Source organism: Lichenostomus cassidix, chromosome W (assembly GCF_008360975.1).
Source record: "Lichenostomus cassidix isolate B80296 chromosome W, HeHo_3.0, whole genome shotgun sequence".
In the NCBI taxonomy this organism is placed as follows: Eukaryota; Metazoa; Chordata; class Aves; order Passeriformes; family Meliphagidae; genus Lichenostomus; species Lichenostomus cassidix.
In genome coordinates this window covers 21,960,002-21,985,039 of record NC_139510.1, presented here as the reverse complement: position 1 = coordinate 21,985,039, position 25,038 = coordinate 21,960,002, and the positions used below count along the sequence as shown (strand labels likewise).

General features: G+C 47.0%; 1 pseudogene; it reads left to right on the top strand.

Annotated features, from left to right (window-relative positions):
• The first annotated feature begins 4,293 nt into the window (after positions 1-4,293).
• On the top strand, positions 4,294-7,896 carry LOC146425687 (uncharacterized; annotated as a pseudogene).
• The last annotated feature ends 17,142 nt before the right edge of the window (positions 7,897-25,038 follow it).

Genomic DNA, 25,038 nt, shown 5'->3' with positions numbered 1-25,038 from the left:
TTACATTCTTCAGGATAGGAGTGGTTATACAAATCATTTCTCAGAAGTCATTAATATCATTAGCATGTGCACAATGCATGCTCCGTATATCCTGGTGGTCTTTGGAGACCCCCAAAGCCCCCTCCAAGGTGAAAGTCCTTCATGGGATGATTCAGTTGTTTCTGTGCTGGTTTCAAATGCATGCTTAGCTGATAAGCCATCAGGCCAGAGCTGTTACCTACAATTTGAATTTGAATTAAGAGTTCAGCCTTCAGCCCTGGAAGCCACAGACAGGCGCCTGTGCTGGTGGAAGGGGGGGCAAAAGCTCAGAAAATCTTTCTCAGTCAGAATAAGTTATGTAGCATATATTAAACTGTTGTTCTTTCTGTTACCACAAGTTCAGAGAAATCAGTTGGGAATCAAGGTATAGGAAAAAAATACTCTTTTTCCTCTTATGTGCTATAGCAGCTCTGATCTTTTTACCATGCTTGATACCTTGCTTAGTGCAGCTCATTCAGCATGTGATCAAAGGAATGTAAGTAGTAGCCATGCCTACTGATCCAGAAATGGCTACAAGAGGACAAAAAAATCATGTCACTACAAATAATCACGAAACCAAAAAAGACCCAAGAACACACAATCCAGTCAATGATAACGAAAGTTTGTAAAGACAATTATTGAGAAAATAAAAAGAGGAGGGATTAAAAGGAATAAGGGAATGTCTTTACAAACAAATGGCTGGTAAAGATAAGACCTGAGTCTGCTGGTAAGATAACATGGATACTAAGAGATAGAAGAAACAATGGGTAGGATTTCCATAGGAATTTCCCTAATTAGATTTACCCAAAATTGTGTTAATGAACTACAGGAACAGAGACACAAGAAGAAGAAGAAAAGGGGAATGTATATTGGGGATGTCTGTATTGGGGGGGATGTATATTAATTAGGCGTTCCGGGAAATCTGTACCTGTCGCTGTTGAGCAGCTAGCAGAGTAAAGAAGTCAGTTCTCAGTGGCAAGAAGGAAAGACCTTTATTGTTTTGATTTCATCATATATATAGAGTTTTCAAAGGTTACCCAGATTGGTCAGTTAGAAACCTCCCCCTAGGCCTGATTGGCCAGGCCTGCACGGTCCAGATCTTGGGACACTGTTTTTAATAACATCCAAACTTTATCTTTATTTATAAAACACAAAAAGAGTTCTCATGGGAAAGGCCTGTGCTAGCCACATGTACCTCTCAAGTACCTCAGCCAATGGGGAAAGAGAGAGGGAACCTGTGGCCAGGAATTAGGATAAAAGAGGCTGCGTCCTCTATCAATTTGAGAGAGACCCTATGGGAAATGCCCATGACCTCTCCCTTTATTCATGAATAAAGTTACAGAACTCCTCTGTCTCCTTTTTGGACATAAGCCTCTGGCGTTTGTGGATTAATTTTCCTGACACACCCCCAGCCCCTTCCCCAGTGTGGCAGTATGAAAAGGAGCAAAGGCCTTGGCTCTATGTAAGCCCAGCTCAGCAATAAAGAAAACATCTCTGTATTATCAACACTGTGTTCAACACAAATCCAAAACACAGCCCCATACCAGCCACTGGGAAGAAAATGAACTCTACCCCAGCCAAAACCAGCACAGTTGCTGATTGGAGTTAAACCATGGCAGTACTTTTCAATGCTCAATGAGGAGCCCAAAGGGTTGAGATAGCAACAGATTTGACCAGAGTGTGTTAAAACAAATTTGTTATAAGCATTGGTTGTTTTGGTTTAATAGTTTTGGTCACAATGTTGATTTATTTGGTCTTAGAGTTGTCACACTTGTTCTCAGGGTTGTGTTTTGTAATACCTTATTTGATGCATGCGCTCCCTGTGGTGGTTTACTCTCTGTAGCAGGGCATCTTACCTCCCATAAAAGCTTATCTATTGTTTGTTAACCATTCAAATAACTCAAACAGGACAAACTGTCTTGTAGTGAGTTCTATTGGCACCATGGGCTTAACATCAATCTGACATCTTCCAGCTGCCAATAAACATCTTACTTTAGAAGTGAGATTTGACAAGATAAGCTGAATTTCTGGTTGACATCCATTCACTTTACAACTATAAAAGCCACAACTTCCACAAAGCAGAAATCTTCTATACATTTTCCTGGAAATGTGTGGAGTTTCTCCCATGACTGGGGATGCCTATTTCATGGTTACTTCCCAAGGGGTTAAGTGAAGGAATCTGTGTACGTTATTGTTTTTTCCGTGGTAAGTTGCATTTGACTCCTAATCAATACTATTTCTTTTGCTAGCTTTAATATAGGTACCTTGATATAGTGCACTGTTTTATGTTATGCTATAATCTACTAGTAATTCTTTTAGTTTCATACTATGTAGTAAGTAATTCTGATTAAGATCTTTTGTCTGTTATCTTTTGTCTGTTCATTTGTCTTAATAAATATTTCATTTTTATATAAATATATATGATTTGCCATCCTTAGAACTTGCAGGACAAAGTGATTCAATCATACCTCTATAACTCTTAAATTTAAACTGTTGCCAAAATCTGAGTCTAAGGAAAGATTTACCTTCTTTAAACCCCTTTCTGTGAAGGAGTTTAAATACATCCAGAAGTTCTTTCTGCCCCTCAGGCTCAAAGAGAGGGCTTCTTTAGTAAACTTTGTCTGAAGCTCCCACACCATCCGCAACATCCTTAATGGGGCCTGGGCTAAGGTTATAGTTTTGTTGTACTTTGCAGTAGTGGCTTATGATAGGATAGCATAGCTGGAATGTGTACTCAGCATTGCAGTCACCTCTGTACTTCGGGAGTGTGGTGGTTTTGATTGGCCCAAAACATCAGTGAAGTGTTTTTAACATCTAGGAGAAATTTGGACCCCTCAGAAGCTGTTGTAGTAGGCCTTGGGAGGTGTCTGAGGGGTGGGGTGTGGCACAAAGATGGCTCCTATGTGTCCTGAGTGCAAGTTCTGGAAGTTTTTACATCAAGTCCAGCAGAGCCAATCTCTGATGGCTCTGAAGGTGATGGACATGCTGCCGGCCAAGTGTGGGCCAATTGGAGGTGCTAGTTACTCCTCTGTGAAAACATATTTAAGAAAAATTCAAAACAAAGCAGGCACGCACTTCTTTCACTTCTTTGTAGTTGGAGGAGGAGGAGGTGGAGGTAAAAATATGTGAGGGAGAACAGCATGGAGACGCGAAGGTCAGTGAAGAAGGTGGGGGAGGAGGGGCTCCCAGTGCCGGAGCTGAAAAACCCTCTGCTAGCCACAGTGAAGGCCATGGGGGGGCAGGAGGTCCCCCTGCAGCCCATGGAGTCCACAGGAGTGCAGAAATCCACCCACAGCCCACTCCAGAGGAGCAGGTGGATGCCTGGAAAAGACTGTGAACCAGTGGGAGTCTCATCTAAGAGTTAAAACTGCAAAGGCCTTGCAAAGGAGAGAAAGGCCTTGCTCCTGGGATGGAAGCAGCCTGGCCTCGGCTTGGGAGAGTCTGCACAGCACCCTATGGACAAAAAGACTCGTTGCAGCAGAATTTCGGGCGGGATGTTGCTTGTGAGATTGGACCCACGCCAAAGAAGTTCTCAAAGGACTGTCTCTTGTGGGAAAGACACCGTGGCTAAGTAGAAAACCTCTTTTTCCTGATTGGACTGACCAGAGAACCCCTCAACCTGCCCCCTGTCTGTGTTGCTGGTTTGGAAAGAAGGAAGGGGGGGGTGAGTGCAGAGACTGCTTCTTACGAGGGTGGGGGTGAGAGCAGAAAAAAATTGTCTGAAGAGAGAGAGAAACAAGTAGAGATAAAGAGTATTTGTAGTAGAAGAATTGTGGTGATGAGTAAATTTGAGAATCTGCTCTGTGGACTGAAAAGAGACCCCACACCCTGCCTCCCCCCACCCGGCTTGTTGACTGTAAAGGAGGAAAGGGGGTGAATACTATAGGTTCTTAAGAGGGAGGGGGGAGTGAACCAAAACTGTATGAAAAGTTTATTTTTGCCTGCATTTATCCTCCAACTCTGTTAGGTAATTAAAACATTTTTTGCAACTTTAAGCTTGGAGCCTGGTTGCCCTCTTTTCGTGTGTCCTCCTGGCAATGTCCTGTTGAAAACCCATGACAGGGAGTCATCTATTGGGATCTTTTGAATAATTATACCTTTTGTCTTTTCCCCTCCAAGAGCCAACCTATGGAGGAGACATCTTACTAACATCTTCCTTCCTCTCTCCCTCCCTCCCTTCTCCTCCAGGCTGATTACAGTAGCATTTGAGAATTTGATTTTGAATATCCTTTGATTACCCTTGAAACCAACCTAGCCCTTTTGCTAGGAACCAGCATGTTGCTGCATATGGTTCAGATCTTGTATAGGGTTAAGCAACTATTTAAGAACATCACCCAGAGATCTGCCCCAATGTCGCTGTTGAGCAGCTAGCAGAGTAAAGAGGTCAGTTCTCAGTGGCAAGAAGGAAAGACCTTTATTGTTTTGATTTCATCATATATATAGAGTTTTCAAAAGTCACCCAGATTGGTCGGCCAGAAGCCTCCCCCTAGGCCTGATTGGCCAGGCCTGCACCGTCCAGATCTTGGGACACTGCTTTTAATAATATCCAAACTTTATCTTTATTTATAAAACACAAAAAGAATTCTCGTGGAAAAGCCTGTGCTAGCCACACCCGAAGGCTGGATAGTTATGAGTGGCAGGGTGTGTGGGATAGTATGGGCAAGTAACTAGGACAGTTGGCATCTCCAATGTTTTTGAACCTCATCCCTGAAGAAATGCAGAAACCAGAAAAACTAGTAAAATACTTGGAAAAAGTATGCTGTCACCCTGGCAATTCCAGAGAGACACAAATCACTGCAATGTGTTTGGGCCCGGTCCAGGCCTATTTAGCCCTGTTCAACAGTGCTCAGTACCCTGAGGGAGCAAAAGAAGGTCTCTGGATCTGACAACAAACCGACAGGCATTATGGCTATTTCAACCTGTCAGAGGTTGGGGGGCATTGGAATTTTTTCTCCATCCCTGTTACTAAGCAACAAATAGCTGGGTGATTAGACCCATCAATTCTTTTGTAAGAGACAAAAGGGTGTGCTAGGTGGGGCAGGGGAAGGAGGCAGCCGGCCGTTTTGGGACTGGCACTGTCTGTTGGACACCAGGAGGAAAGGGACTGCTCTTTGATTCTGGCTGCGACCACAGGAGATCCAACTGTGCTCTGTCTTCTCCTTCTGGCTGGGTGAGCTTTCATTCAACCTCTTTCCCACTGGAAGTGCATGCTTTCCCTGGCTGCGTTTTCTCACAGCAGCTGCTGGGGAGTCCGGCTGTCCCTGCCACCCGCCCCGCTTTGCCACACGAGACAGCGGCGTCTGCTGTGACTGCGGAATCCTTGCTACCTCGCTGGCTAGCTGGGGAGAGCCACCACCAGCCCCCCTGCCACCCTGCTCATCGCTCCGAGCTGCCTGCCTGCTTGCTTCTCAGCCTTTTCTGCCATCACCAGCTGCGTGAGGCTGACCTGACCCTGCGCCACAGCGCCACCTGCAGCCGCTCAGGAGTCATCGCACCTGCCCTGCCTGACAGGGAGCTCAACAAAGCCCCTGCTGCTTGCGACCGTGATTACACCACACGGGAAAGTGCTCGGCAGCTCAAAAGTCATCTGCTATTGGTTTCTGGGTCTATTTGTGGTTGCTATCATTCCTATTGCTTGTTTATAGATACTAGTAAAGAACTGTTATTCCTTTTCCCATGCCTTTGCCTGAAAGCCCTTGATTTCAAAATTAAAATAATTCGGAGGGAGGGGAAATCACATTCTCTGTCCTAAGGGAGGGTCCAACCTCTCTTAGCAGAAACCTGTCTTTCAAACCAAGACACAACCCCTGGGACAGACATTGTGGATACTCCAACCCTCACAACAGGCCCTGCAGTGGAACCAGAGAACCAGCCTATGCTGGTATCAGTCTCCCCTATAGACAAGAAGAAATGGACATGAAAGACATCTTGTTTAGTAAAGGAGGACAAAGCAGGGACATCACAGGAACAGGAAGAAGCAGCAGAACAAGACCAAGACATAGGCACTTGATCCTTATTCATGAGTGAGCTGCAGGAGATACAAGAAGATTTCCACCCAGATGAACACACTACCACCTGGCCATTCTGATGCTGAGATAACCGGGCTAGCAGTTTGGAATTAGAGGGTAGGTAAGCCAAGCACCTGGGATTGCTTTCTAGGGAAGGAGGTGTTAGCGTGGAAAACACATAATCACTGAATGATTATATGCAGGTGCCTTTATTCGAGCTCGGGAAGCCGGGGTGTAACATCTACCCAAATCTGACTTCAACATTGATTTGAAGAGAATACAGTTTTATACCTTCCCTTAAAGAACAGTGATGTAATCATATGTTAATTATCAACTTATCATTGTTCCATTGTTTCCCCCCAAGCATGACTTTAAGCCCTCCACCTCCCACAGTATTTCTGATTTATTTCACAGGTGCTAATCCGCATGATTTCACTAAAACAATCCCCATTCTCTAAGCAATCTTCGTGATCATGTCGCTGAGCCCCGTACATGTAGTGCCTACCTATCCTGTTCCTAAAGCCTATTTTTAACTAACATTTTATCCCAATGTTAACAGAGGCATTGACAAGGTGTCGGAGATTGGGGGCATTGGAATTTTTTTCTCCATCCCTGTTACTAAGCAACAAATAGCTGGGTGATTAGAGCCATCAATTCTTTTGTAAGAGACAAAAGCCTGTGGCTAGGTGGGGCAAGGGGAAGAGGCACGCCTCTGGCGCTCGTTCGCTGGACACCAGGAAGAAAGCGACTGCTTTTGCTTCTAGCTGCAACTGCGGGAGATCCAACTGTGCTCTGCCTTCTCCTTCTGGCTGGGTGAGCTTTTGGCTGGGGAAAAGTGTGGGATCCAACCCTTTTCCCCACTGGGAACGCGCACCTTTCCGGGCTGTGCTTTGCTGCAGCTGCGGGGGAGTCCGGCTGTCTCTGCTGCCAGCCCCATTTTCACCGCACGAGACTCTGCTACCTCGCTGGCTAGCCCGGGAGAGAGAGCCAGCCCCCCTGCCACCACCAGCCCCCCGCTCACCACCTCAAGCTGCCTGCCTGCTTCTCAGCCTGCCCGCTTCTCAGCCTGCCCGCCATTACCGGCTGCCTGAGGCTGACCTGACCCTGTGCCACAGCGCCACCTGCAGCTGCTCAGGAGTCATCGCACCTGCCCTGCCTGACAGGGAGCTCAACAGCGCCCCTGCTGCTTGCAACCGTGATTACACCACATGGGAAAGTGCTCAGCAGCCCAAAAAGACATCTGCTATTGGTTTTCTGGTTCTATTTGTTGTTGTTATTCTTGTTATTGCTTGTTTACTCTGCTATAGATACTAATAAAGAACTGTTATTCCTTTTCCCATACCTTTGCCTGAAAGCCCTTGATTTCAAAATTAAAATAATTCAGAGGGAAGGGAGATCACATTCTCTGTTCTAAGGGAGGGTTCAACCTCACTTAGCAGACACCTGTCTTTCAAACCAAGACACAAGGTGATTGGAAGAGGGACACAAGTCCTTAGCCTCTGGAGGAAACTCCTGTCAAGCGTGAAGGAAAGGTATCCCTACAAAGATGATATATGTTACCCAACCAAGTGGACTGCAGTAGAAAAAGGTATTCAGTACCTGAGAGAATTAGCCATGCTGGAGATGATTTATTTTGACCTGAACCATGCAGTTACCCACAGATCCAGATGAAGTCCAATGCACACAACCCACGAAGTAGAAATTTGTAGAGAGTGCACCATTGTTGCATGCCAACCCACTGGAAACAATAATCTGGAAAGAAAATGCAGCACCAATAGTGGATGAATTGGTTTGTCAACTCCAGAAATATGAAGATAATATATTTTCCTCAAACAAAAGTACTTTTCAGTTTCCCATGATCTGCCAGTGAGCAGGTGCACAAGCAGCTGTGAGGGAGCATGGCCAGGATAACTGACCTAAACTGGCCAAACAATATTCTACATCACAGAACATCATGCCCAGTTTATAAATTGGGTGGAGTTAGCTGGAAGAGGCCAATCACTACTTGAGGGATGGCTGGACATCTGTCAGCAGGTAGTGAACAATTGTATTGAGCATAATTTCTTTTTCTTGGGTTTTATTCCCCTCCCTCTCCCTTTTTCATTACTATTATTGTTGTTGTTGTTATTATAACAGCAATTATAATAATAACAACTCAGTCAGCAAGGTACACAGTGACAGTGGCAACCACGTTAAGTTCTGGGGCAAAACACTGGAAGGAGCTAGGCAGGGGGTTCCCAGAGTCAGGGAGACCCAAGAGAGAGCAGAGAGACCCAGCAGGTAATGCAGAGACTCTGGCTGCAGGGAATGTTTGAGCATGGCGTCAGTACTGGAGGGCAGCAGTGACATTACCTGCATGTGGTGTGACCAGGTAGATGATCTGCTCAGCCTGGTGGCAGAGCTTAAAGAGGAAGTGGAGAGGATGAGGAGTAAGAGGGAGTGCGAGAAATAGACTGGCGGAGTTGCACCCTTCCATCCCTGAGAGAAATGCAGTGGATGGATGTCGCTGTTGAGCAGCTAGCAGAGTAAAGAGGTCAGTTCTCAGTGGCAAGAAGGAAAGACCTTTATTGTTTTGATTTCATCATATATATAGAGTTTTCAAAAGTCACCCAGATTGGTCGGCCAGAAGCCTCCCCCTAGGCCTGATTGGCCAGGCCTGCACCGTCCAGATCTTGGGACACTGTTTTTAATAACATCCAAACTTTATCTTTATTTATAAAACACAAAAAGAATTCTCATGGGAAAAGCCTGTGCTAGCCACAGATGGAAGCTCAGCAGGAGTTGGAGGAGCCCCAACCCTCTTGCCATAATGCAGAAGGAGTAGACCTAAAAGATGGGAAAGCAGGGTGTCGTAACGCATTTTCCCTCCCCTGACCCCACCCCCCTGACCCCTCCTGACTGGCTGATGTGAGTCAGGACCACCTCCCAGCCCCACAGATTAAAGCCCGGCGGGACCCGGAACCAGGCCTCTTTGATTCCGGCCTCGATGGAACTCACATCCTTCCCCATCTCCCCTCCCCCCCTTCCACAGTTCCCCAATCCCTCCCCTTATTATCCAAATAAATCACCATGGAAACCTGGAATGGAACAGCTGCCTTTCTCAACTTGCTACACTTCTACGAGGACCGCATCTAAGACAGCTTCACAGCCCGCAGCCACAGAGGAGCCCTCCCAGCATGGTTAGGCTTGGAGACGGCTCCCCCAGGCAGCATGGGGGAGCCATTTTTGAGTCTGCGCTGCTGCAGGGGGGAGGGCAGGAATGGAAACAGGTTCCTGCTCAGGGAGGTAGGAGAATCCCCTCCCAGCCTCCCTTGCCTTCCCAGGTGCCCTTATGGAATAGATTTGAGTCTCTGGAACTTGAGGGTCAGATAGCAAAGGGGAAGGTCTATCCAGAGGTTGCCCAGAGCAAGTCAGTAAACCAGATGCATCACAGCCACGGCTGATAAGAAAGGAAGAAAGGAAGAAAGGAAGAAAGGAAGAAAGGAAGGTAGGTAATTGTTGTAGGTGACTCCCTTCTGAGGGAAACTGAGGGCCACATATGCCAACCAGACCCATCCCACAGGGAAGACTGCTCCCTACCTGGACATGCCAGTGTTGGGTATGTAATCTTTAGCCCAGCTGAAGTGCATCTACACCAACACATACAGTATGAGTAACAAACAGGAGGAGCTGGAGGCCATTGTGCAGCAGGAAAGGTATGATGTAGTTGCCATCACAGAAACATGGTGGGATGACTTATGACTGGAGTGCTGCAATGGATGGCTCCAAGCTTTTCAGAAGAGACAGGCGAGGGAGGAGAGGTGGTAGGGTGGCTCTGTATAATAGGGAGTGTTTTGACTGTCCAGAGCTCAAGGATAGTGATGATAAGGTTGAGTGCCTATGGGTGAGAATCATGGGGAAGGCCAACAAGGCAGATATTCTGGTGGGAGTCTGTTATAGACCACCCAACCAGGATGAAGAGGTGGATGAACTATTATAGAAGCAACTGGCTGATATTTCACAATCACTGGCCCTTGTTCTTGTGGAAGACTTTAACCTGCCAGATGTCTGCTGGAAACTCAACACAGTGGAGAAGAGGCAGTCTAGGAGGTTCCTGGAGTATGTGGAAGAGAACTTCCTCACTCAGCTGGTGAGCGAGCCTACCAGGGGTGGGGCCCTGCTAGACCTGCTGTTTGCAAACAGAGAAGGGCTGGTGGAAGATGTGGTGGTCAGAGCAGTCTTGGGTACAGCAACCACAAAATTATAGGGTCTTCAATACGTGGTGAAGTAAGGAGAGGCGTCAACAAAACCTCTACCCTGGACTGTTGGAGGGTGGACTTTGGCCTATTCAGGACACTGGTTTGGAGAGTTCTTTGGGAAAATGTCCTTAAAAACAAAGGGGCCCAGGAAGGCTGGACATTCTTTTAGAAGGGAAACTTGAAGGTGCAGGAGAAGGCTGTTTCTATGTGCCTAAAGACAAGCCAGAGGGGAAGAAACCTGGCCTGGATGAACAGGGAGCTTTTGCAGGAGCTCAGAGAAAAAAAGAGGGTTTATGACCTTTGGAAAAAGGGGAAGGCAACTCAGTAAATGTTTAAGGATGTTGTTAAGTCATGCAGAAAGGTGTTGCTATTGTACCCGGAATGTAGCACATGAACCCAGTTCCGTCAAAGCAGCAGACGAAGTTTATTGTTGTAATTTCTCATTATATATAATAAAAACTCATAGGTGATTGGACAGTGGTCACCCACCCCCCGGGGTGATTGGCTGAGGTCCTACAACACCCAATGCCAAACATACTGTCTTGAATCAAAACAGATCTGGAAAAACAGCAGGTGTTCAAATACTGTTTACAAAACCCATCTTACTGTTTTCATATTTTGCATGGGAAAGAAAAGGTTCTCAAGAAAGGGCCTGTGTGGCCACAGTTCCCCCTTTTTGTTTAAAAACCAAAAGGTATCACTTGTAATCCTCTGCGGGTCCCTTGCATAAAGGGAGAACAAACTCAGCATAAAGGATCTTCTTGGTAATGGCCAATTACCAAACAGAGCCTAGATTGAATACCGATAAGGGGTCTGCTCGGTAGTGGCCAGTTACTGAACAGAGCCCAAACCAGATGCTGATTTAGGGTGAACAGAGAGACTCTCCTGCAATTCCCTGGGTAATGCATCTATAAAACATAATTCTATATCACAGTTCTATCAAAATTAATTCTAAACATAGCTTTCAAAGTCCTTGCTTTCTGACTCCATAACAAAGGAAACTTAAAGTTCAGTCTCTGCTTGTGGAAGGACCATCTGCCTGATCGTCGATGTCCTGGCCATCATCAGAAGGATCATTCGGTTGATGTTCTGCATTCTGGTTATCATTTTGAGGTTGTTGGTTCTGCAGGTCAGGGCGAACACATCTTGCAGGCAGCCACCATACCCCAGTATCTGTGGAAACACAAGCATACCCACGACCCCAAGCAATAAGCTCATGAGGGCCTTCCCAGGTGTTAGTAAGTAGGTTCCGTACCCATACCTTCAACCAGGGCAAGTTCAACTCGCCTGACGACTGCAATGAGAGAAAATGGTTCAAAATCACAGGGTTATTCGATTTTGGTGGCACTGTGAGGTGACTGATTGTGTACAAAGCTTTTTCCAGTCAGCTCTGTGGGGTTTCTCCATGCATTCCCCCTTTTTGCCTTTCCAAAACACTCTTCAAAGTACCATGAGCGTGTTCAACAATGGCTTGGCCAGTAGGAGAATGCAGAATACCAAATTTATGGTCTACACCCCATAGGTGCAAAAACTGCCGCATCTTCTGCAAGGTGTAGGCAGGACCATTGTCGGTTTTCACAGCAGATGGCACACCCAGGACCAAGAAAGCCAATTTCCAATGGGCAATGACATCGCGGCCTTTCTTTCCAGTATGAGAAGACGCCCACACAGCTGAGGAGAAAGTGTCAATAGACACGTGCACATATTTGAACTGGCCAAATTCAGGGATGTGCGTCACATCCAGAGCTGCAAGGGCTTTAGGCCTCTGGGGTTTAGCCCCGGTGGCAGAGGTGCAGCGAGTCCATGGCAGTCAGCACAAGCGCTGACAATGTCACAAGCCTCAGTAGGCGTCAACTGAAACTGCTTCTGCAGGGTATGTGTACTCTGATGAAAGAAATTGTGCGATGCCTTGGCTTGTGCAATTTTGTCAGGCTGAGGTGCCACCCACGCAGGGTTGGCTAACATGTCAGCCCTGGCATTGCCTTCTGTTATAAAACCTGGTAATTTGGTGTGGCTTCAAATGTGCAAAAAGTAATATGGGTGCACTCAAACTTGAATTGCATTCCACAAAGATTGCAATAGTGAAAACAGAGCCGCATTATTGACTTCTTTTACAAGTGAACAATCTAAACGTTTAGTTATATCTGCTACGTAAGCAGAGTCAGTGACCAAATTCAAAGGTACCTGAGAGAACCGCTGAAAAGCCATGGCAACTGCCTTCAATTCGACCAACTGAGCAGAGCCTGACTAGTGGCCTGTCAGCACCTGCCACTCAGATCCCTCCTTCCAGGCGCCAATGGCCTTTCCTGTTTTCCCAGAACAATCCGTGAAGACGGTTGGTCCATGAAATGGCACCCAGCTCTTCTTTGGCCACAACGTAAAACTGATTGTATTTGCCAGCTGCAGCAATTTGTGGCTGGGCAGGTGATAAGCAATCTGCTCTGAAAAGTTTTGCAGTGCACTTTGCAAAGGAGCGCTATTAGCAAGGCTCCATTCAAAGCTGTCCCGCAATACCGGAACAACAATCGTTGCAGGATCCACTGCCATCAATTGTAAACACCGATGACAGCATTTGATTATCAGGCAAGCAATCAATTCGAACAATGTGGGTGCTGTCTTTTTTGGCTGATGGGGCAAAAAGACCCATTCCAGGATATGCAAAGGGTCATCCCATTGTTTGTTCCACTGGCCAATGATACCTGTAGGATGGAGGTCTGGAGCAGTAATGAAAACTATCAGTATAGTAGTACAGTATAATATCAGTAGAGGGATCCACTCGATAAACCTGACGAGCAGAAAAAGCCTGCTGCACCTCATTCAGCACTCATCGTGCCTCAGGAGTAAATTTCCGAGGTGAATTCAGATCAGGGTCCCCCTTTAAAATATTAAAGAGAAGGGAAAGTTGTGTGGTAGTTAGTCCTAAATAAGGACATAACCAATTGATGATACCCAGCAATGTCTGGCCATCATTCAGGGTCTTAATAGAATCTGAGAATTGCACCTCTTGATGTTGTATGGTTTGATCCAAAATTTTGACTCCCAAATATTTCCAAGGAGACTGTTGTTGAACTTTCTCCGGAGCCACTTGCAACCCATAGGAATGCAGGGCAGCGAGCAATCGAGGCTGTAACCTCCGCAACTCATCCTGGGTGGATGCTGCCACCAGGATATCATCCATATAATGGTAGCAGAGTGCCTTGGGAAACTGCTCGCGGATTCCGGACAAGGCCTGAGCGACATATCATTGACAGATTGTCGGGCTATTCTTCATGCCCTAAGGTAATACTTTCCATTGAAATCTCTTTGCAGGCTCAGCATTGTTAATTGCAGGCACAGTAAAGGCAAATTTTGGTCTGTCATTGGAGTGCAAAGGAATTGTGAAAAAGCAATTCTTCAAATCAATGATCAAGATTTCCCACCCTGTAGGAATCATTGTGGGTGAGGGCATACCAGGCTGCAAGGTCCCCATACTTTCCATCACTGCATTAACTTTCTGGAGATCTTGTAACAGTCTCCATTTCCCTGATTTTTTCTTAATTAGGAAAACGGGGGTATTCCAGGGACTAGTAGGAGGCTCAATGTGTCCCTGCTGTAATTGCTCCTGAACCAGCTGACAAAGGGCGACTAACTTCTCTTTTGGCAGGGGCCACTGCGGTTCCCATATCGGTGTGTTAGTTAGCCATCACAGAGATAGCGTAGAATACGGTGCGCCCTTGCACACAGTGACCCCTATAAAATTTGTCCCAATCTGCACCCCCCAGGCTGCCAACATGTCCCGTCCCCAGAGGTTCACTGAAGCTGAAGTAACAAAGGGCCAGATTGTAGCCGTGTGTCCCTCCGAGTCTTTTACCAACACAGGTTGTTCACTCAGTTGACTCTGTATGGTTCCTCCTAGCCCTGTGATGGCTGAACCCACAGGGGCTAGAGGCCATGAAGAAGGCCATGAAGAGGAGGAGAGAATCATTACATCAGCACTCGTATCAATCAAACCTTGGAGCCGAATCCGGTACGGACGCACTTTCGGCAGGATTAGGGTACATGTCATCTGTGGCCTCTGACTAGAAATGTCTGCAGCCCAGCAGATCTGCGGAAGTTCCAGAGATCCAGTGTAGCTATCTCTGCAAGCTTGTTGTTCTGCCCTGAGGACACAAGACTCAAAAGGCACTAATTGAGCAATGTGAGTCTTTTCAGGGATAGTGACAGGGGGTTTTGGCGTGGGAACCATAGCGTGAATCTGGCCTGTAAAATCAGCATCTATAACTTCTGGGTGGACAAAAATCCCTTGATGGGTGACATTAGGTCTTCCCACAAGCAGCACACTGAGTCCCTGACTTAGGGGTCCATGGGCATCCAAGGGAACCCTATGGATGCTACCAGATTCTAGGACAACTGTTCTTGCGGTGTAGACGTCAACCTGGGCTGGTCATTGGGTGCCGTCTCTAAGTTGGATGGGTAGGCCTGTGCTGGCGCCCTGTTTGCGTCGGAGGGCAACTCCCCCTTTTTGCACTCCTCCTCGCGTTTCCCGACAGAGGTCGACCATCAACATGGTACTTAGACCTGCAGTATTCTGGACAGTGACCTGGCCTACCATACCTCCTGCACTGGGGAATCCCGGTCCCTGTATTTTCCTTTTGCTGTGATTTAGCTTATTTCTGTTTGTTCCCGGCCTCGGGCTGCTTTTGTCCATGGTCAGGGGGTACCTGACCAGGTGGCACAAGTGCAGTCAAAGCAGACCTTTTTTGATTCCCTGATCCCACCTTAGAGCAACCTTCTACCATCTCTGCGAGCGTAGGCTCCCCTGGTAGGGCATCTATGATCTTTTTACACTCATAGTTGGCATTGTCTCTTTCTAACTGTTTGCACAATAGCTGTCTTATTGAATCATCTTCTACCTGTTTCTCCAGTGCTGCCACTATTTTTTCTACAAAGGACAGAAAGTGCTCAGACTGCCCCTGAGATATTTTTACATACCATGTTTTAGGGGAAGCCATGTCTATGCTTTTTATTATGGCTCCCATGCCGACCTTTTGGGCCTGCTCTAGGACCTGAGGATCTGAAGTAGCTTGGAGATCAGGATTAGAAAAGTAATTAGTTCCCATTAGAGCATCTACCCTGACTGCATGTCTAGGGTCATCAGAAGGCAAGTGCATGTGTTGGAGGTTGTGGGACATTGGAATTTTTTCTCCATCCCTGTTGCTAAGCAACAAATAGTTGGGTGATTAGAGTCATCAATTCTTTTGTAAGAGACAAAAGGGTGTGCTAGGTGGGGCAGGGGAAGGAGGCAGCCGGCCGTTTTGGGACTGGCACTCTCGTTGTCAGACACCAGGAGGAGAGGCTGCTCTTTGCCTCTGGTTGGGACCACAGGAAATCCAACTGTGCTCTACCTTCTCCTCCTGGCGGGATGAGCTTTGATTTAACCTCTTTCCCATCAGGAGCGCACGCTTTCCCTGGCTGCGTTTTCTTGCAGCAGCTGCCGGGGAGTCCGGCTGTCCCTGCCACCCGCCCTGCTTTGCCACGCGAGACAGCGGCGTCTGCTGTGACTGCGGAATCCTTGCTACCTCGCTGGCTAGCTGGGGAGAGCCACCACCAGCCCCCCTGCCACCCTGCTCATCGCTCCGAGCTGCCTGCCTGCTTGCTTCTCAGCCTTTTCTGCCATCACCAGCTGCGTGAGGCTGACCTGACCCTGCGCCACAGCGCCACCTGCAGCCGCTCAGGAGTCATCGCACCTGCCCTGCCTGACAGGGAGCTCAACAAAGCCCCTGCTGCTTGCGACCGTGATTACACCACACGGGAAAGTGCTCGGCAGCTCAAAAGTCATCTGCTATTGGTTTCTGGGTATATTTGTGGTTGCTATCATTCTTATTGCTTGTTTATAGATACTAGTAAAGAACTGTTATTCCTTTTCCCATACCTTTGCCTGAAAGCCCTTGATTTCAAAATTAAAATAATTCGGAGGGAGGGGAAATCACATTCTCTGTCCTAAGGGAGGGTCCAACCTCTCTTAGCAGAAACCTGTCTTTCAAACCAAGACAGCATGTTCTGTAGTGCGGCCTTTTCAGCTAGCTTTCTCCAGTTATTCTCAAAAACTGTAAATTGTATAGGTTGAAACAGAACTTGACCCAAGTGCCTAATATTGAATGGAGCAAGCAGGTCAGTATTCATCACTCTAATAATTTGCATAACTTCAGGAGATCCAAGCCTGTATTGTGCTACTTTGGATTGTAAATCCTGCACCACCTTCCATGCAATAGCATCATGCCTGTGTTCCTGACCCGAATTTGGGAGAGCCTTGAACACAGGAAAGGCTTGGGCATCCCCTTGCAGGCTGTTAATATCACCTTGATCTACTGGTACACCTCCTAGAGGCTCTGTAGCAGCCACCTGATTGTCCATAGATTCCCCTGTCTTGCCTGGCATCCCCATTCTTTCCAAAAGATTCCAATTTCTCGCCTCTAGAGCGCCCAACTTTACCAATTCCCAGAAACGCCAGGGGTTTCATGGGTGCACCATCACCGTGCAGTCTGAGAATATCCAAGGGCGAGTCTGTAGCAGGAGTGCCTTTTGCCACCCGACCACGGCAACTTTCCGCCCTGGAGCAAGTGCGTCTTCTACATCACTCTCTGAGTCATCAGACAGGGGTTTCTCTGTGAAACCCATCACGAATGATGGACCTTGGCTGGGTGTGAGCGTTGAGCTGAGAGGCGGCACAGCGGTGGAACTCGGAGTGGAGTGCAGGGGAGGCAACGATGCAGGTGGGGCGCAGTGGGGTCTCGCTGGCTGTGCTGGCATATCGTCAGTCAGAACCGTCTGCTGCACTGGCATAGTGGCTTTCAGACTGGCATGCCCTGCTGGAATCGCCTCTGCTGCTGGAACCATTGCTGGGACTGGCTTAACCTGCCTGGGGTTCACCGGCGTCCTTGCCGTCGCTTCCGCTTTCATCGTGGAATGCAACCGTTCTGCCTTCCGGGTTGCCCAGCGCCACTCGAGCTGGTTGCCACTCGCAAGAAAGCATCCTGGAATGCCACCAACTGCTTAGATATTGTGGTAAGCTGCTGCAAGATATCCGTTAAAATCATTTCCGTGGGCAGTCATGCCTGCGCAGGACCGGGTACGCCTGGTGGTGTGGAGCCAGCAGGCCCTGTCAGGCCGGCTGGGGTGGAAGCGGCTGGCACTTCCAGGGGCCAGGGCAAGCAGTCCGGCGTAGGGCCACTCAGGTCGGGGCGTGCGCGTGCGGGAGTACTGGCGGCAGTGCAGACCCCACAAGCACCGCAGAGGCAGCTGGAGAGGAGCGGTCCTGGCTACCCTCCTGTTTCAACATCTCCGCGAGCTGTTCTGCAGGAGACAGATATTTTGGGGGGGTCATAGTCCCATGGCGAGGCGTACTTTCAATGAACTGGTCCGCTCGCCACGGCTAGCGTGGCTGGGGGCAGGGGCTCCTCAGAATGGCCGTTGCCGGCCGAGATCCAGAAGTCTAGAGACAAAGAGGCATCCTCTTGTCCAATATTTGCTTCCAGATCCCGTAAAGAATCCAAAAGTCGCCTCCACGTACGATATAAATGCACTGTGTTCATGTCCCCACATTTCATCTCATGCCAGATCTCGTCACCGAGCTGTGACCACATCCCAGTATCGGGGGCAGTCTCTAGGACCACGGGGAAGCCATGCGCCAAAGCCCAGTCCAGGATCGCACACAACAAGTGCTCCGACACCTTGTCCCCCATACTGGCCAAGGCATTCTTCCAGGCTGACAGCACTACGCTTTCATTAGGGTTGGAATTTCCCATCTTTCTCCAAATCCCCGAGGCGGGCCGGGGGCGGGGAAAGGGGGGAGGGGGCGTGTTCTGTACCTCTGAGACGGTGCGTGTAGTACACATCAGCAGTCACCAGATGTCGCTGTTGTACCCACAACGGCGCAATGTAGCACACGAACCCAGTCCAGTGAAAAGCAGCAGCAGAAGTTTATTGTTGTAATTTCTCTTTATATGTGGTAAAAACACATAGGTGATTATACAGTGGTCACTCACCCCCCGGGGTGATTGGCTGAAGTCCTACAACACCCAATTCCAAACATGCTCTGTCTTGAATCAAAGCAGATCAGGAAAAACAGCAGGTGCTTAATCATTATCTCATTGTTTGCATATTTTGCATGGGAAAGAAAAAGTTCTCAAGAAAGGGCCTGTGTAGCCACAGTCACCAGATATGTCAGGCATGACTTTCCCTTTGTGAAGCCATGCTGGCTGCCTCATATCACCTCCTTGTCTCATATGTGCCTTAACATTGCTTCTATGAGGATGTGTTCCATGATTTTCTCAGGCAGAGGTTCCATGATTTTCTCAGACTCACTGCTCTGTAGTCACCTGGGTCTTCCTTCCTCCCTTTTTTAAAAATAGGAGTGATGGTTCCCTTTTTCCAGTCACCAGGGACTTTGTCTGACCAGCATGACTTTTCAAATATGATGGGGAGTAGCTTTGCAACCACATCAGCCAATTCCCTCAGGACCCTGGGATACATCTCATTAGGCCCCATAGACTTGTGGCTATTAAATTTCATCCGGTGGTCCCAAACCTGCTCTTTGCTTACAGTGAGAGGGACTTTACTCCCCTAACACCCATCTAGAGGATCAGGGACTTGAGAAAAGTGGGAAGCCTGACTGCCAGTGAAGACTGAGGTGAAGAACTCACTGAGTACCTCAGCCTTCTTCATATCTGTTGTCTCCAGTTCTCCCTTGTTTATCGGGGGTGGGTGTACCCTCTCCTTGGCCTTTCTCTTTTGACCTATGTACTTATAGAATCCCTTCTTGCTATTCTTCACATCCCTTGCCAAGTTCTGTTGCATCTGTGCCTTGGCTTCTGCGATCCTATCCCTACACATTGCAATTGTATCCCTGTGTTCTTCCCTGTTCCCAGGCCACCTGACCCTGCTCCTACTGGCTGTGAATTTCCTTCCTACTCCTCAGTTTGAGTAGTGGTTTTTGGCCTGTCTTGCTTGATTTCCTACACATGGGGATGGAGAGCTCTTGTGCTCTAAGTGTCCTTAAAGAGTTGACAGCTTTGGTCAGCTGCTTTGTCCCTAAAGACAATTTCCTAGGGGATCTCATCCACTAATTTTTTAAACAGCTGGAAGTTCACTCTTCTGAAGTTCAGGATCCTGACTTTGCTCTTTGCCAGTCCCATGTTCCCTGAGATCAGGAACTCCATCAGGGCGTGGTTGCTACAGCCCAAGCTGCTTCCAATCTTAACCTCTTTCAAGATCTTATCTATAGTGGTTAGCACCAGGTCCAGTAACACCTCACCTCTGGTTGGTTTGTCTAAAACCTGTACCAGGAAGTTGTCCTCTGCCCATTCCAGGAGTCTCCCGGATTGCTTACAACCAGCTGTATTGCTTTCCCAGCAGACGTTCAGGTGGTTGAAATCCCCCTTCAGGAGAGTTTGTGAGCATAATATTTCCTGTAGCTGAAGTAAGAAAGCCTCATTGAAAGGATCCCCCTGATCAAGCAGCCTGTAGTAGGCTCCAACCACAAGGTGTCCTTTATTAGTCTGGTCTTTGATTTTTACCCACAAACTCTCAACCTGTTCATGGATGTTTCCAAAGGGCAACACTCCTACTCCTTCTTCCTAGCCTATCTCCTCTGAAAAGCTTGTAGCCCTCAATTGTAGTGCTCCAGTTGTGTGATTTATCCCACCACATTTCAGTGATAACAATTAGGTCATGGTTTACTAATTGCACCAGGGCTTCTGACTCCTCTTGCTTGTTACCCATGCTGTGTGCATTGGTGTAGAGGCACTTTAGCTGGGCTCATCAGCTTTTCAGGGGAGCCCTCCCTAATTCTTTTGGGACAATTTCCAGGTGTTTCTCTGTTGCTTTTCAAATATGATGGAGAGTGGCTTGGCAACTACATCAGCTAATTCCCTCAGGACTCTGGGATGCATCTCATCAGGTCTCATGGACTTATGTATAATGAGGTTCCTCAGGTGGTCACAAACCTGATCTTCTCTTACAGTGGGAAGCACTTTGCTCCCCTAGTCCCCATTCTGCTGCCCATCCACTTAAGAGGCGTGGGAAGAGAGGTTGCCATTGAAGACTGAGGTAAAAACATTAAGTACCTCAGCCTTCTCCTCATCCATTGCTACCAGTTTGCCAGTTGTGTTAATCAGGGAGGATACACCTTCTTTGACCTTCCTTTTCTGGTAAACAGACCTTTAGAAGCCCTTCTTGTTATTCCTTGCCTCCCTTGCCAAGTTCAGCTCCAGACGCACCTTGACCTTCCTCACCCTATCCCTCTTTCCCCTTTGAGAAAGGTGAATCTAATCTGATGCCAGCATGCCTGGTGCTGTGTAGGCCATCCCATTATCAAAACCCACAAAATTGTGGCAGTGACATCAGCTGCAGAGCCATGTATTAATAGACTGGGTCCATTTGTTTCTTCAAATGTCACTGCCTGCAACTGGAAGGACAGAAAATTACCTGTGCTCCAGATTCACCAACCATCCCAAGGCCCTGAAGCCTCTTTTGATAGCCCTTGGACTACGTGTTACAGCTTTATTGCCACCCACATAGAAGAACAGTAATTGATGATAGTCCAAGGGCAGTACTAGGCTAGGAAGTTTCCTAGTGATGTCCTTAATCCAGGCCCCAGGGAAGCAGCAGAGATCCCTAAGAGGGTCTGTCCAACATATTGGACCCTCTGTTCTCCTCAGAAGGGAGTCACCTACAACTATAACCCATCTTTTTTCCTTGTGGAGGTGGTTGTGATAAAGGCGGTAGGCCTTTCTAACCTTGGCAACACCTCTGGTGGAGATGGACCATTGTCCACATCATCCACTGACTAGCCTTTCACATTCAGAGCCTCATACCTATTGTACAGAGGCACCTGAGAGGGTGAGGTGGGCAAGGAGGGGGCTCACCTGCCCCTCTGAGCATGGACTTCATTACCTCCTTTCCTTTAAGCTGCTGTCTTCAGATTGAAGGGGGGAGGATACAGGATCCCCTTGATCTTGGTTTTTTTCCTGGTGGCTGTTCCTGTTTCTATCTCAGGAAGGGCAGAACATGGTTCCACCAGTTTTTATCTCAGACTGATCTGAGCAAACAGATAATTTGTAGTTTCATTTCCAAGTTGCCAGTATATGGGACACCATCCCTTTCAAGAAGGGCTCACACTTAGCAAACAATTTTTCACTCCTGGGTCTATTGTTGCAGACAAGGCAAAAGATTCTGAGCAAAGGGAAAAAGTTACCTTCTTCCCCTTTGCAGATGTGGTGGCTGTGACTCATGAGTACCAGATGGAAATTATCACCACAGCATCAATTATTGTGATGGGAAACTGCAACTTTTGTAAGGCCCAGAGCTATTTTAGGAGGATTTTCCTGATGCTAGAATCAGTTCAGGGTGGATCCAATTTCCCTGGCAATTTAGAGTATGGAGTTGATAAGGGACTGGGTTTATAAAATCCTTCAAATCTTACTCACATTAGTTCTGCCCTTGTCTTCCTCAGTTCTTCCACTCCTGATGCCTGATGATTTTTCACTTTTTCTTTTTTATATACCCTTTTATATATTTTATATACCCTTTAATATATTGCTGCACCCTTTATATATCCTCTGTATCCTCTATATCCTTAACCTACATGCTTGTAATTTTTGTAGTCTGATATTCTAACTTAATTTTAGAGTTCTGCAAGACAGAAAGACCAAACATTCACAGTAAAAGGCCAGAAAGCCCTATACTATCAAAAACTCGAGTTTCTCTCAGAAATACATTTTGTGAACTTGGCTCTAGCCTCATTTAAGGGGAAATTCTTTAAAATAAAGGGGACATTACTTCATTTATTTTCTTATTGAGAAATTCTAGATAGATATGCTAATTTGCAAACTCCGTAAAAATTGTATACATGTTATACAAAATGTGCATCTCGGCGTGTTCCACCTTTGAAGAGCTGTGCACCTAAGATCCTGTTAAAATACCGAAGTAAAACCCTTTTACCCCTTTAACCGTGTCTGCCTCATAAATCTAAGACCAGCTGAAAGGCAACACTTCCAATTCATATCCTAGTGATTTCTTATTTTCTTTTTAAAGAAAATATCTCTAGTTTTTCTAGAGAACTAAAAAAGCAGACATTTAACTGCAGCCAATGTACTTTTGTTTTAAAAAAGAAAACCCAAAACCTTTATGATTGCAGAGATAAATTGAAAGGTCAGAGTAGGATGCAAACTGACTCAGTACTGGTTGTCCAAGTGTGCATACAGAGAGCTTTGTTGCCTGTGCTGCTGCCCTGAGCACAGTGAGAACTGGATAGCATTTGTTAGGTTTTGCTGCTGCTGCTGCTGCTCAGAATTACTGAAACCACAGAACAAGGTCATTTTTGCACTGGCTCTAACAAAGTTCTGAGAAGCACATTAAAGTTACTAACTGGGAAGCAGTTCTGTCTTAAGGTACTGGAGACATTCTTCCTTCTTCTCAGATTGGGAGAGCAGGAAAATGGCATTGGATCTTCACTGCAAATGGATTAATTCAGAGGCTCCAATGTGACCTGACCCTGCCCAGAGGCTCCATTTTTTTTGGAAGCACTAGAAAAAAAAATATTTTACATAAATGTTATAAATGAAGTCATGGAATTGGCTTTCGTGAAGGGTTATGAGGTATTTGTTATGGTTATTTGTTAATGGTTGTGTATATGTTATGGTTACCTCTGCTAATTTGTTATGACTAATTGTTAAATGTTATGGTTAAGAAAGGGGAGAGAAGTGGGTGTTAATTAGCATAAGGGGAGAGCTGGGCAAGCAGCTAACCTGTCAGAAGACCCTAGAAACGATGAGCCAATCGGAGCACCTTAAGGAGGCAGGGTTAGGGGGTTATAAAAACTGTAGCCCTCAGCCATGAGGTGTGCCTCTAGCCTCCCTGCATTGATGGCTAAGCACCCAGCGCTGTTCCCTCTACTTTGTGGAATGAGTTTTTTGTTTTGTCCCCTATTGTGTTTTTGTTAATAAATGTTTAAAATTTTACAATAGTGAGCTTCGTTTCTCACAATAAACACACCAAAATAGTTTTCTCTCCCTCCTGCTCATGGATGTCAACATCCACAGGATGACAAATGGTAATATCTGCCCATGGCCACAGTCAGCCTGACATAGTATCTCCTAGAGCATTTGAACCACACCACACACAGTGCCTTTATCTAATCCTTCTGAAGGACCCAAATACAGCCCATCAGAGGACAGTGTCTAGGAATAAGACAGCTGTCCCATGAGTCCTGCCTAATTTTTTGAAGGAAAGCATGGGTAAGTACTAAGTATCAAGGGGTCCCTTCCTTTCCAGTTGTAAAATTGATAACTTCTTACAACTTGTCGGGGGTTGAGAATTTCTTCCCATTTCTGTTACCAAGCAACAAATTGTCCGATGTTCAGAGTGATCAAGCCTTTTGTAAAAGACAATGGCTAGGTTTTGGGCAGGGCAAGGTAAGGGAGAGCCGGCCCTGGGAAGGCTCTCTTGTGGTTCGGACGCTGAGGGTAGAGGCTGCTGGCCCTTTGCTTTCCAGCTGCTACCAGAGGAAAAAAAATCCAACGGTGCCCTGCTTCTCTTCTCTCCTGGCTGGGTGAGCTTTGATTCAACTTTTTCTCCTCACGGGGAAGGGCGCGTTTCCCCCCCCCCCCCCCCGGGCTGCGTTCCCTCGTGGCTCCTGCCGGGAGAGTCCAGCTGCCTCTGCTGCCTGCCCCCGCCCTCTGCCGCGCGAGACAGCGGCGTCTGCTGTGACTGCGGAGATTCTCGCTGGCCGGAGAGAGAGAGAGAGCGCCCGCTCCTGCTGCCCTGTTCCCTCGCTGCCCTGAGCTGTTCTGCTGCGCTGCGTGTTCCTCAGACCGTCCGCCATTGCAGTTGCCGGACAGTGACCTGACCCTGCGCCACAGCGCCACCTGCAGCCGCTCGGGAGTCATCGCACCTGCCCTGGCCGGCCGGGAGCTCAACAGCGCCCCTGCTGCTTGCAACCGTGATTACACCACACGGGAGAAGGCTCAGCAGCTCACGTTATCTGCTGTTTGGTTTTCTGGTTCTAGTTGTGGTTTGCTATTATTGTTATTGTTTGTTTATAGATACTAGTAAAGAACTGATACTCCTTTTTCCCATACCTTTGCCTGAAAGCCCTTGATTTACAAAATTAAATAATTCGGAGGGAAGAGGGGAAGGAAAATCACATCCTCTGCTCTAGGGGAAGGTTCAGCCTCTCTTGGCAGACACCTGTCTTTCAAACCAAGACACAACTCTTAATACCCCCCAGAAGAAGCTCAAAGCACTAACTTTCCAGAAATATAAGAATACACTGTACAACTATTATTCCAGGTGGAGAAGTGGAGAAGTGTAGCAGAAGCATATCTCTCAGCTCATCTTAATCCCTGGAGCACAGAAAAGGAAAAGGAAGACTGTTCTCCCTTTCTATTCAAAACAACTTCAAAAATTGGATGTTGTTTAGCAATGGACCAGTAGGAGAAAAAATTAAAATCCCTGCTCCAAGAAATGAATTCCAACAAAACCTTTGAAGCTACAAAGCTGCTCAGGACAGAGCAGTATGGTTTTACTGTAACTTAAGTTTTATTTAGTTAAATCCAACCCACAAAAATACCATTACTTTTAAATGGAACTTTGCTTAAGGATGGACTTGACACCAAATACTGCTATACAGATACAAATAGAAGATGGAATTTCAAGGGGGGGGAGAGAAGAAAAAAATTTAAAACTCCCCAGAATGTTATACCCTCACACTGGGTCTTCATTAATTATTTCTCAGT